The sequence below is a fragment of the Panthera onca genome, chromosome C2 (assembly GCF_046562875.1).
Source record: "Panthera onca isolate mPanOnc1 chromosome C2, mPanOnc1 haplotype 2, whole genome shotgun sequence".
In the NCBI taxonomy this organism is placed as follows: domain Eukaryota; kingdom Metazoa; phylum Chordata; class Mammalia; order Carnivora; family Felidae; genus Panthera; species Panthera onca.
This window is the reverse complement of record NC_138347.1, coordinates 121,142,583-121,156,093: the sequence shown is the minus strand read 5'-3', so window position 1 is coordinate 121,156,093 and position 13,511 is coordinate 121,142,583. Positions and strand designations below refer to the sequence as shown.

The window sequence follows — 13,511 nt, the reverse complement described above, 5'->3', positions numbered from 1 at the left end:
TTGTGCCTCATTAGGTACATATAGCCTCAAAGAGATAGGGATATTATGGTTACTTTTACTTATTTATTCCCCCTCACCAACAATACAGCATCTTTTAAACACACTCAATTCCATGCAGTCCAGAGTGGAAGCTTATTTCCATTGAATATTTAATCTTTCCAGATACTGTTACAGGAATGAAAAATGCTAAAGAATTCAAATTACCTCTGCTGATAAATATTTTGTGCAGACTTCATCTAAAAATGGAATTAATGGTGGTGTTAATAATCACAGTAACTGAATAGTTACTATGTTCCAAGAGCTGTGCTAAATTGGGGTAACAACTCTATGGGTAGGAAGGCCTTGTCATTCCCTTTATACAGATGAAGAAACTGAGGTTCAGGGACCTTAAGTGACTTGCCCAGAACACTCTGTCAGCAAGAGCAAGAGCAAAATCAAGTCTTAAGTCTGTTTGTACCAAAATTGTACATACTGTTAACTGCCTACTTGGCTAGATGGGCTCGCTCCTGGGCTAACTCCTGACAAGAATTGCACTGGGCTTCAGTCAGAATGGGAGAGATCTTAGGTGGTTGGTGAGAGAACGGTTGATGGGAATACTTCAGCAGCATTAATCATTCATTAGGGGACAAAATTTTGAAATTCTGCATTTTGATATTATTCAGACTTCTAGGTCCTACCCTAAAACTTCTGAATGATAATCTTTGGGGAGGAGACCCGGGAAACTACATTTAACATAAGCTCCACAGGCTGAGTTTGTGACTGCTGATGAGAACCATTGCACCTAATTACTGGGTGGCCTTTACTGTCGTTTGCAGTTATCCCTGGGTCCCAGTCTATTAGGGTTAAGAATAAGGCACCCTGTTCATCATTATTGGTAGAATCTTGAATCTTTTCATTTTTGTAGTGTTTTTCTTTTTAAGCTGCTAAACCAAATATTTGACTAAATTCCAATATGTGTGTATATCCTATTGAAGGGAAAACTTATTTAAGGAGAGTCTTAAAGCCAACAGTGGCCCTTCCTTATGAACATACTATTCTTTTCCCTCTGCTTCTCCTAAATGATAGCTGTTCTCTCTTGTGGGTAATCCAAGGCCAAAGTGGTAAGAACATCCTGTTCTGAATAAGACCGTGTGAGCCTGTGTTAGTGTTCCTTTGCTCCCCTAGTGAGATGCCACCAATTTAGTGACTTCTACAACACATTTGTTACCTTACAGTTCTGTAGGCCGGAAGTCATGGGTCTCCTCACCGGGCTAAAATCAAGGTGTTGGAGGTCTGTTCCTCTCTGAAGGTCCTAGGGGGAGGATCTTTTCCATGGCTCATTCAGATTTTTGGCAGAATTCAGTTTCTTGAGGTGGTAGACCTGAGATCCTCATTTTTTTAATTGGATATAAACTGAAGGCCATTCCCAGCTTCTGGAGGCCACCTGTGTTCCTTGGCTCATGGCCCCTTCCATCTTCTAAGCCAGCACTAGAGAATCCAGTCTTTTTACATTTAGAATCCCACCTCCTTCTCCTCCTCCTCCCCCTCCCCTTCCTGCTCCTCCACTTCCTCCCCTTCCTCCCCCTCCCCCCACTCTTCCTCCTCCTCCTCCTCCTCCTCCTCCTCCTCCTCCTCCTCCTCCTCCTTTCTTACCCTGCAGGGGAAGGTTCTCTGCTCTTAATGAATTCATGTGATTAGATTTGGTCTGTCTAAATTATCTAGGATAATTTGCCCCATCCCAAGGCCCATACCTTTAAGCACATCTGCAAAATCCCTTTTGTCATGTAAGGTAACATATTCACAGGTTCTGAGGATTAGGGCATGAGCGAATTTGAGGGGAATTATTCTGCCTGCCACTGACCAAAGCATTGTATGCCTTTGCTGACAGATAAGACAGCAGTGGTTATCACTGCCAGCAGGGTTACAGGCATTAATGTTGATGTGTCTGGGAAAATGTGATTTAACTGGCTATTTTTCTAAATTGAAATCATCTCAGGGCCAGATTCCAAAACAAGTAGTTTTGTAAAGGATATTTCAGGACTTTTGTATAGTCAAGGAGAGCTATGGTGGCACTTCTCTCTGTGTGTTACAAAGGGAAGTCATTCACATTGTGCCTGTTTCTAGGGTAATTTAGATTCAGGGGAAAATTATGATGTGAAATAGGGACACTCATTCAACCAGGATATTTGCTTTTAGTTCCTCATTGTATGCCCTATGCTGTCATACTTCCACACCTTTGTTCATGCCCTCTTAACTGCCTGGTGTGCCCTCCTGTCTTTTCTTTCCACTTATCTATAATAATACCCGTGTATGACAGGTTTTGACACCTAGTCATTCTAGAAAACATTTTCCAAGGTGCTGACTGTATGGCATCTACTCGTTTTCCCCAGTAGATGACTTAAAGTAATAAAAAGAATCCATGTCATCTGTCATTCTTTCAAAGGGCATTTTAAATTCTCTCTCATGTCTTCTTCCATAAATCTGCACAGCATTAAAAGATGCCCTTACAACATCTTGGACGTAGTAGGTACTCTGAACTACTTATTGAATTGATTCAAAGTAGCAAACTTTAGTGACTGCTTATATTATCGATACTCCAAAATTCTGCAAGATATGTGCATTTATTATTTCATGTTGTCAACAAAAGGACGTTGCTAAAGAATGTCTAATTTCAGGAATAGAACTGGAATTGTTAGTGGTGAGGTTTCCAATTCATCTTTTATTGACTATGTTAATTTCTATTCTGTCAGATTACCCAGTGTAGTATAGTGGGGGCAGAGGGGTGGGCTTTTTGTTTTTTGTCCATTTCTGAGTCTATAACTGACAGGCAGTACACATGCAGACAACTGTACAAATCATGAGTGTATGTATAACTTGATGAGTTTTCACAAAATGATATTCCCATGAAATAAGCACCTATATCAAGACACCGGAATTATTACCCCCATCCCCCAAACCCTCCTGCTTCCTTCCAATTATCATTAATCTCAAGAGTAACCATTATCCTGACATTTGAGAAGTTTGACAAATGAGCTATTTTTAAGATACAGGAAAAAATTCTTACATTGTGAAAACAGTTCTCCAAGTAAGAATACGTGGGTTTCTAGAGATGTAAAAAAATGTGGCTCTTGCCCTGAAGGTGCATTGTAACACAAAACAGTACATTCTTTTCTAAATGTTCTTGCTTTATCAAGTAGTTTCAGTTACATAAGCAACTTGGAGTCAGGTTATTATTTTCCAATATTTATTGATTCTGCATTTTTTCCAACAACACTTTTGCCTTGAATATTCACAAGTCGTTAAAAGCACACCATGCTGTTGGCCCTGAGCAGTGTCTTGGCACTGTATCGCTTTCTGCGATAGTAGTTTTTATTGAGATCAAATCAGTATATTCTCTCTGGAATTTTGGCTGAGGTTCATAGTAGATACTCCAAGAAAAAACTCTTGTCAGCAAAGGTGGCGGTCACCATACTGCATGTCGTAACTGTCTCCCACAGCACCTCCCAGCAGAAGGGAAAGTGAAGTTGCTTGTAACAAAATGGATGGATAAAATATTAGAGAAGTCTAATTCCGGGTTATTCATGGCCCATTCATTTTCTCTGTTCAGGGATGTTGAAGCATTATTTCTAAAAGTAAAACATTGGAAACCACCTTAGTTACCAACATGAATACTTAAATAAATCATGGTACAGTCATAACATGGACTGTTAATGAAACATGAAAGGCATGTTTTCAAAAAAATGCTTAATGGTAGGGGAAAGGCCTTAGTAACGTTAAGTAAAACTATATATTGAAAGATACGAACTTTGTTAAAAGAAAAATATATTCACGCACATGTGTGTAGAAGAAAGACTAGAAATTCATAATATATTGGCCCCCTGGTTGTTTCTGAATGGTGTGCTTGAGAGCAATTTAAATTTTCTTGTTTTCCAAGTATTTTCCATTTTACAAATTACTTTTCAAAAATCAGAAAATAGCCATATAGGATCCATTTTTTTTAAAAAGGCTGCATTGGGCAAGTAACTGACTTTTCCTGTGAAGTGAAGTCCTTGAGGGAAATCAGACACAGCAAATCCTTGTTTTAGTCAGGAAGTTAGCAGGATTCCACACAACAACAGCAGGGTCACAAACATCCATAGATAGTCCTCCTTAAAATAATGTAATTTTTTGATGCGAGAATCATTAGTGGTTACTTCATGCAACTTTCTGTGTAGGAATCCCTAAAGAGAACATTGTACCCCCAAAATGTACTTTGAGCCTGTGTTGGAACATGCCCAGTGAAGAGAACTTCACTGTTCCAGAGGTAGCCCAGGTTGGCTCTGGACCCACTTGGACAGCATATATTTCCTTGTATCAATGCAGAAATTTTTTGCTATTTTGGCAAAAAATGGTTCTAATTCGGCCATTCTGTGGCCATGTAGAGCAAGAGTAAGCCTTCTTCAATGTAAGTGCCTTTTAAATATATGTCAGTGTGTTTTTAACAATCACTGGGGTAGAATTTAGGTATAGTAGACCTCACCCATTTAGAACAGACAATTTGATATGTTTTGATAGATGTATACACTCACAAAATCATCACTGCAATCAAGGTGCAGAGCATTTTCATTACCTTCCAAAGTTTCTTCATGCCCCTTTGCAGTCTGTCCCTCCTTCCACCCCTATTCCAGGCAACCATTCATCTGATTTCTGTCTCCATAGCTTAGTTTGCATTTTCTAGAATTTGATATAAACAGGATCATACGGTAGATACTTTTTTTTTTTTTTAACTGGCTGGTACCATACAAACCCTTAACTTTTTCTTTCACTTTGTGAAGCAGTTTTATAACAGCCATTCTTTACTTTTATGGAGGCATCATAAAATGTGTCTCACACTTCCTCCTCAGGGAATTAACCATTCAGCAAAAATGGATTATAGATTTTATAAGTGAACCTATTCTTGCCACACTTAAAAGTGGAACTGGAGTGGGGCGCCTGGGTGGCTCAATCAGTTAAGCATCCGACTCTTGACTTTGGCTCAGGTCAAGATCTCATAGTTTATGGGTTCAAGCCCTGCCTCGGGCTCTGTGATGACAGCTTGGAGCCTGCTTGGCACTCTCTCTCTGCCACTCTCCAGCTCTCTCTCTCTTTAAATAAATAAATAAATAAACAAACAAACAAACATTTTTTTTTAAAGTGGAACTGGACTATAACCTTTGAGGCACTTTCTAGCTTTAATGATGTATACGTCTATATAATGCTTCCAGTTAGTATTCAAAGGTAAATTTTGTACATTTCCTTGAAATGAGTTCAGTGATTATAAAAAAAAATTCAGTAGGATGTAGGATTTGTTTTGTTTCTAGGTTTAATGCAATTTCCTAGTTATTTTCAGGATACTCTCCATGTATACTTCATTGCTTAATGACTTTTCACATGGTGAAAGCAAAGTTGCCATTTCAAAATTTAAAGTGGCAGATATAAGACCTCACAGGACAGTCCCATTCCATGGGAAGAAGATCTGCTTGAATGGAATCTAAAGGCTAAACTGAAAATCCTGGTATATTTTAAGCCATATTCATAATCAAGCAAGTGATGATGACATCTACATTTTGCCTCTTGATTTTTTTATAGCTCCAAACCACACCCATGTTGTAAGTTGGCCTTTCTACTTGAGACGAAGTTCTTTTGAGATTAAAATCTTAGTAGTAGGCAGAATACTTCAGTTTGGCCTTGCTTATTTTCTTTGGCCAAACACTGACTTTGACAGAGGATTAATTGAAGGATAGACACATCTTACACTGAATTTTAAACCTTCTGGATTGTTTTCTTGGATCTCCAAATCTAAAGATATAAGACCAACAGAAGCAGGTATGCAAAATTTTCCTTTATGTTAATAGCAGTCATCAGGCTTCAGATTCTGAAACTGCTTTTTTAGATATATTTGTTAAATTGAGATAAATCCCTCATGTTTTGTTTCGTTTTGGTGCATTTTTACTTTGGGATGCTAGATTGCTTTGCATAATCAATGCAAATAGTAACCTTGGTGTGAGGGTCACATAATTCTTTGTTCTCTTTTAATATTTCTGTTTTGAAAACTATTTCTTCCTTAAGTAATACTTGTTAGGTAAGAAACTGCTGTTTTGGTTTATTCAGGGTTGGTTAAAATTCAGTTTGTAATTTTTTGATTTGGCTTTAATTTTTCCTTTAGAAATGTATATAAATTCTTAGGAATATGCTAACATACATTCTTTCTGTGCCCTTTAGAATGTGTATGTATAATTGCTTCAAAGCTTGAGTCAGTCTAATGAAACACCTCTTCCAATCTATGGTTTAATCATGGATAAACAAAACTTTTCTTTTTTTTAAAAGAATTCCACAGATAAGTAAAATAAATGGTAATAGAGGATGTTGCCAGTATTGGGATGTGGTGAGATAATATCTAACCATATGGAGTCTGAAAAAACTCATTGAAATAAATCCTTTACCATTATTTTCACTCTTCTACATTTTTAAGTACCAGAATGTACTTGGAGATAGTGCTCTCACTTAAAAGCTTTTTTTCCCATCACTGTTTCGTAGAATTTGGGAAGAGGCTGAAGGCTTTCAGAAAATTTCCTTATATAGTGTACAAATAAGCATTGTTGCCTTTCACTGTGAGCATTTTTAATGGTTTCTGCAAATTGGCTGGAGAACCATATATCTTTACCCTAGCAGCCTCACCTGAGCTCTTTTCTTAGTAAAACAGAAAATGAGCAGTTCCCAGCCCATGTAAAGCTGAGAAGGTCTTGAATGATGCATGTCGAGGAAACTTGGATACCGATACCGCTGGCAGTTTGCATAGCTCTTAGTGACGAAGAATTAAAGACTCTTAAGTTTTCTTAAAAGGGGCCAGCTTCTAAAAAGTTAAGTATGTTTCCTTTGTGCAGTGACTTGAGCTCTCAAACCTAAGTAGTAAGTTAAGACTTATCTGCTCAGCTTTGTGAAGGAGTCAACCACTTAAATTTATTTGTATGCATCATAGAATAGAGTTACTCTGCGGCTCTTCTTAGAGAAACAAACACATCATGACCAGTGAGTCCTAGAAAGTAAGTGCCATGGACAAATTTCACATAGTTCTTAAAAAACCTTTTCTGGCTTTCTAAGGAGCCAGAATTCCCTTTTCTGTATTATGCACGGAGTCCAACAAAGGCTGTGCCCTTGTGCCAGTCCTTTCGTAATGAACCAGCCAAATGCTCAATTGTGTTCTTGCAGAGGAGGGGGATAACATTCCTTTATGATCCTTAGTTTAGATCAGCTTACCACCCAAAGCATGATATTTGATTACCCTTATTATGTTACTTTGCATAGCTACAAATGTTACTAATGGCGTGGCCTTATCTAGCCATTAAAAAAGTCCAAGTTCATGCCAACTTACTTTCAGTGCTATAAAAGGACCTATTGCTAAAGACCCCAGGAAAATGAGCCTGTGGAGAACAGAGTGGCACTTGGGGTTAGGTATGCACTGTGAGCATACATCACGAACTCCTGAAAATAGTCCACTGAGTGCTTGGCTGCCTGTTTTTTCTAAGTAGTGATTTTAATCTCTAATCCCCATTGTGTCTAGGCCTGAACTGCTTTAAGAATTATAAAAGTTTACTGGCCTTTTCTGACTACATCCTTTATATCAGAACTCAGGTTTTAGAATTACTTCTGTTTCTTTCCTTCCAAATGTTTCTAACCCAGTTCTCAGTCTTGCAGGATAGAAGAGATGCTATCATTAACCAGAAGTAGCAAATGGTGGGAAGAATTCTCCCTTTACCTATTCCAGTTGAGGCTGGACACTGAGCTCTTTCTTCTTGGAACAGTGGTCTCCAGCCTTTTTTTTCATTGTGCTACTCCCATCAGTAAAAACGTTTTATATATGCCACTTCCAAGAACATATTTGTAATAACTAATATCTCATGGTACAATATACACGTAGGGTACTATTTATTGTCAGTGACAGTGTAAAACTGTATTTTACATAGTCTTGATAATTTTGAATCATTTGTCCAACTTGTGGTCACATTTGCCTCTGTTTTATTTTCTAATGTAGCTGGTGAAGTCTCATTAAGAGTGGAGGTGTCTGCTTCTCCATTTTCTTATGCTTGTATGCTTAATATATTTTCAGTACCCAGTTTCTGTGCAGGCATCATTTAAAATTACTTGTCCATTTAGTGAAGGTAGGCTTGCTATCAGCTAAGTTATATAATTCACTAATCCACTCACCCAGGCATACATAAATCTCAGGATGTCAGAAATACTGGAGATGGTTAAAGGAGCAATGGCCCACTGTCCGGCTTCTGCTCTGTGGAATATCACTCCTCTCTTGGGGTGTCTCTTGAACTATTTGTGACATGGGATCCTGTGTTGTAAGGACCAAGTTAGGCTGCTTGTGAAAGTACGTATGTTAAATATTTCTAAATCTAATTTCATCCCTAATACTTGTTTCTAATATTTCCTGCTCTCTGGTGGAGATCTTTGTTCTTGGTGTCTTTTGAGGAGCTAAGGGTGTCACCTCAGTCTTTTCATCTGTAAATTGAGGGGGTTGGACTGGATGACTTTTAAGGTTTTTTTATCTGAGATTTTTATCCCGTTTAATTTTTCATCTTTTTTTTTTCTTGTACATGCCTATTAACTCATCCTCATAAGTAAGTAACTGTCACTGCTTGGTAGTTATTTCTATAAGGAATAATTTTCAGAAATAAAAATGACAGTATTAGGATATGCTTTTTAAGTTAAAACTTTAGACATATCTGTGACACCAAAACATAACTTTAAAAGTCTCCTTACTCTTCAAGGCCCGCTGAGTTTAAATATTATCCCCTCAGGAAAATCTTTGTCAGACCCATATTTACTTCCTCTTTTTTTCCTCCTGTATAAGTCTGTACATTTTTATCAGTAGATGTGAACTATGGTTCTACGTGTACATGTTTGCCTTTCGTGAGGCACAGTTATTTATTGCTCAGCAATATCAGCAAGCCTTGCTGAATCATTTCTTGTTTTCCACTGAAAATGTTGAAGAAAGCTGTTGAGAACATGTTCTCCAGGAAATTACTCTAAAATGTTTTCTTCCCAAGGAAACTTTTTGGGTAAATGTTGGGGCTGGAGTTCTTATCTTGGAGTCTATAAACCTCTAGGACGTCCATGAATGGGCTTCTACAGACCCCCTGAAATCATATGCAAAATTGAGATCTGTGTGCATTTTTCTGGGCACAGTGCCCATAGCTTTTTATCAATAAAGGCTAAAAATCAAAAGACATTCAAGAATCAATGTCACAGGGAAAATGTAGGCATTTCAAATATAAACTCTTCATCTAAATTTATATTTACTTCCTGACTGGATTTTCATCACTTTTGTATGTTTTCACTTCTCTACAGCGTTTTGTGGCCTTACCATGCAAATCAATATTTATAACGATACTTAATAGCATAACCTTGAAAATGCCACGCTGTATTTCCTACTAATTGCATACTCCTGGCATTATCTTACTTAGTAATGATAATTCTTATTGAATGTAATAAGTGAATATATTACTTCTTAAAAAAAAAGGAGAATTTGGTGTTAAATTAGAATGAAGAAAGTAAAAAGAACCACATATGGAACTGTTTTGTAAACCTCTATGCTAAGTCATCTAATTTCAATGTCTATATAAAGATATCTTCCTTGAATATCGTGTGGAAAAATGATTCCCTGCTTTCCCTGACATACTATTTCATGTCTCCATTGCTCTTGGACATTCAAAACTCATTGTGGTTTATCCAAAGGAATATAGGATTGGGACTGAAGCACACTGTCAACAGTACCAGCTTTGACCCTGAGCAGCAGATGAGCTATGCTATGTAGGTTGACCTCTTGGAATCTGTTTCCTTATGTGTGAAATGGAAGTAAAATAATATAGGGAAACAGATAATACTATCACATATAAAATTAGTATTTTCAGTTCTGCTGACCAGATTGACGTAGGTCAAATGTGATCATGTATGTGAAAGTGCTTTATAAATTAGAAAGCACTTAAATGTGAGACTGTTTCTCTTGATAATGGCACCTGTTCCTTACAATGTCATGGTGGTCTTCCTTAGTCTTTGGTTTTAGGCCACCATAAAGAATCCATTTCAAATGTATTTTTTCTTTCACAAAGCTAGGTCATTATTATTAGCTAAGAATGAAACGTGTAGTGAGTTTGCCCTGAGACACTTATATTAAGTGAATAAACAGACTCACATGAAAACACACAAATAAAAAACATGAATGTTACTTTAAGATACTGAAATTAACTAAAGTAAGATTTTTCTAAGATTGCAAAAGCTGAGTAAGGGTCAGTCTAACTCTGTAAGCAGAATAATTAAATTACCCTGTGGGAGCTCCCGAGTGCCTTCCTGGGCCTAACCTTATATGGAGAAGTAGAAATGTGGACCTTGACACTCTTGTTTGAATTATACCACTCTAGCACTTATTAGCTGAGTGGTATTGGGTGAGTTACTTGACCTTAGTGAGCTTGAGTGTCTTTATCTGTAAAATGGATATAAACTTCTACTTCTGGAGGTTGTTTCAAGAATTAGAGATAATTTATCTAAAGTGCCTTGCACACAGTAGATTCTCTTCGTATGTTCAATATTACTAACTTAAAAAATTATCATGTTAATTCTAGGTTTGTGTATTCCTGTGTCTAGGCTGGTCAGTTTTAGACCCCATTCATCATTTAACCTTTCATTCTGGGTGCTCTTTACTTAAGCTGAAGAGCAAAGCCTGACATACTTAAGCTTTTTCCTCTGTATTCAGAAATTGAAATGTTAACTTAGGGGAGTTGCTATCTAATTTGCTTTGAAAACATATTTTCTGTTATATTTTCTTAAAACCAGATGGAGAGGATGGTTAAGTAAAAGTAAAATGTGTTATAGAAAGAAGGATCACTACATACAGTTGTAGGATATGCCCTAATGTGATATTATTCCACTTCAGTTTTCTTTCATGTTTCTAGTTATAAAATAGTGCAAAAGAATAGTGAAAATAATATAATATACATACATTTTTCTCTGCCCAGATTCAAGAAATGTCAGCAATTTGCCATTTATTTAATGTATCAGCTCTTTACTTTCCGTAAGGAGTAAACCATGAGTCAACAGTAAACCAACAGTCCTGAAGTTGGCATGTTAATTATTTTTCCCACCCGTCTTTTTATATTTTTCCACTAATAATATAAAGTACCATTTTAAATGCTTTAAAATTTTTCACAAATTCTTTGCTATATACTTTTTCCCATTTATATCTCTCATGTTAAAACAAATACCTACTTCATTTTAACTGTTGTGTAGTATTTCGCTAAGTGAGTATCCAGAATTATCTAGTTACCTGATGAAGGAATTCGGGTGGTTTCCTTTTTATTTTTATTATTTTTTTTTTTGATACTGTTAACAAGGCTGTGCTTTTACTTTTATTTTGGTTTATTTATATAAGAGTTTCTCTGTGATAAATTTCTAGAAGTGGAATTGTGGGTCGTAGAATATGCTCTTCATCTCTTTCAGATATACACTGCTTTGGAGAGCAATGTGGTGTAATGTTAGGTCATTGTTTTCATTTGCCTTTTCCATTATATGTAGTTATTAAAATAATGTTTAAAATCTGTGGCATAACCCCATTAAAAAAATCATACACGTATCTAGGTATGTTAAGTATACGTGAGTATTTGTAAATTAAAATAGTCCAGAAGGCTACCTCCCAAGTACTGCAGTTGTGTTAGATTTTTATACTGATCACGAAATACGTGAGCAAAACAGGAAAATTTGACCCATAATTATAGGGACTATCAACCAAAACTGACCTAAAATTGACATAGATGTTAGAATTATCAGATAATGACATTAAAACAATTATTACAACTGTATTCCATATGCTTAAAAGAGTTAAGTGAAGACATTGAAAATACTTTAAAAGACTTACATTGAACTTCTAGAGATGAAAACTATAAAATGTAAGATGAGCAATGCACTGGATGGTTTATGACAGATTAGACATTGTAGAAGAAAAGAACAGTGTTCTTGAAGACACAGCAGTAGAAACTATCCAAAATGAAACAGAGAAAAGAAATTACAAAAAAATTAAAAATATCCTCAGTGATCTGTGGGACTTCAAGTGACCTAATATACATGTACTTAGAGTTCCTAAGGAGGAAGAAAAACAGAAAAAATATTTGAAGAAATCATGGTAAAATTTTTTTCCAAATTTGACAAAATGTATAAACCTACAGATCCAACAAGCTCAGTTAACCAAAGCAAAAAGATACATGAAGAAAACTGTATCAAAACACATTGTAATTAAATTGCTTAAAACCAGTGCTAAGGATAAAATCTTAAAAGAAGCCAAAGGAAAAAAAAAAAGACAACTTACATAATTACATACAGAGGAAGAAAGATAATGTAAATTTCTCATTGGAAACAATGTGCGTAAGATAGTGGAGGAACACTATTAAATACTGAAAGGAAAACTGTCAACTTGGAATTCTACACCCAACAAAATATCTTTCAAAACCAAAAATGAGATAAAGAGTTTTCAGACATGTAAAAAGTGGAAAAATTCAAGGGTAGACCATAGGAAGACCATGAGGCAGAAAGAAAATGATACCATAAGGAAATACAGATCTATACAAAGGAATGAAGAGCACCAGAAACGGTACTGTATAGGTAAACTATAAGATTTTTTTCTTATTATTTAAATCTATTGAAAAGGTAATTATTTAAGTAAAATAGTACGGTGAAGTATGGGGTTTGTAACATATGTAAAATGCATGGCAAAAATAGCCTAAAGGATTGGTGGGGAAAAGTGAAAGTATATCATTGTAACATCCTTATACTATGTGTGGAATGGTGTAATAGCACTTGAGGATAAGCTGTGATGAGTTAAAGATGTATAGTACACACCCTAAAGCAACCATGGTAAGCCAAGAAAGGAGATAAAATGGAATTATAAATAATATTTGAGTAACCCAAAAGCAAATAGAAAAAGAGGAAGAAAGGAAACAAAGAACAGGTGGGACAAATAGCAAGATAAGAGACTTAAACCTAACCATATCAATAATCACATTATAAGGTTAATGGTCTGAACACCCCAGTTAAAAAGCAGAGATAGTTCAGATTGGGTGAAAACACAAGACCCAGCCAAATGTTGCATTGAAGCCACACCCTTTAAATATAAAAACATAGATAGGTTAAACGTAATGGGATTGGAAAAAATACACCATGATATTACAAACCAAAAGAACGCTGACCCTAGCTCTATTAACATCAAGCAAAGTATATTTCAGAGCAAAGACTATTTCTAGGGATAAAGAAGGTAATTTCGTAATGACAAAGGGGTCAATTCTAGTTATCTACTTAATAGCAGCTCTTTAAGATAAATGAAGCATAACTTGATTCAACTGCAATAAGAAATACATCCACAATTACAGTTGAAGATTTCAACTGAATAGAAGCAGTGGACAGAAACTTAGTAAGGATATAGAAGACTTAATGCTATCATCCAGCTGGACCTTTTTGGTATT

The 13,511-nt window shown here is 36.1% G+C and overlaps 1 protein-coding gene across 3 annotated transcripts in view; it reads left to right on the top strand.

Annotated features, from left to right (window-relative positions):
* PLS1 (plastin 1) overlaps nucleotides 1-13,511 on the top strand; it is a 104,412-nt gene that overhangs the window by 22,389 nt on the left and 68,512 nt on the right. Inside the window, exon 1 of one of the 3 annotated variants that reach the window (XM_060638857.3) lies at nucleotides 5,651-5,823. The exons of the other annotated variants lie outside the window; for them this stretch is intronic. The gene's annotated coding sequence lies outside the window, so the exon portion shown is untranslated. Of the gene's footprint in view, nucleotides 1-5,650; nucleotides 5,824-13,511 lie in introns of those variants that run through there. 3 annotated transcript variants of the gene reach the window in all.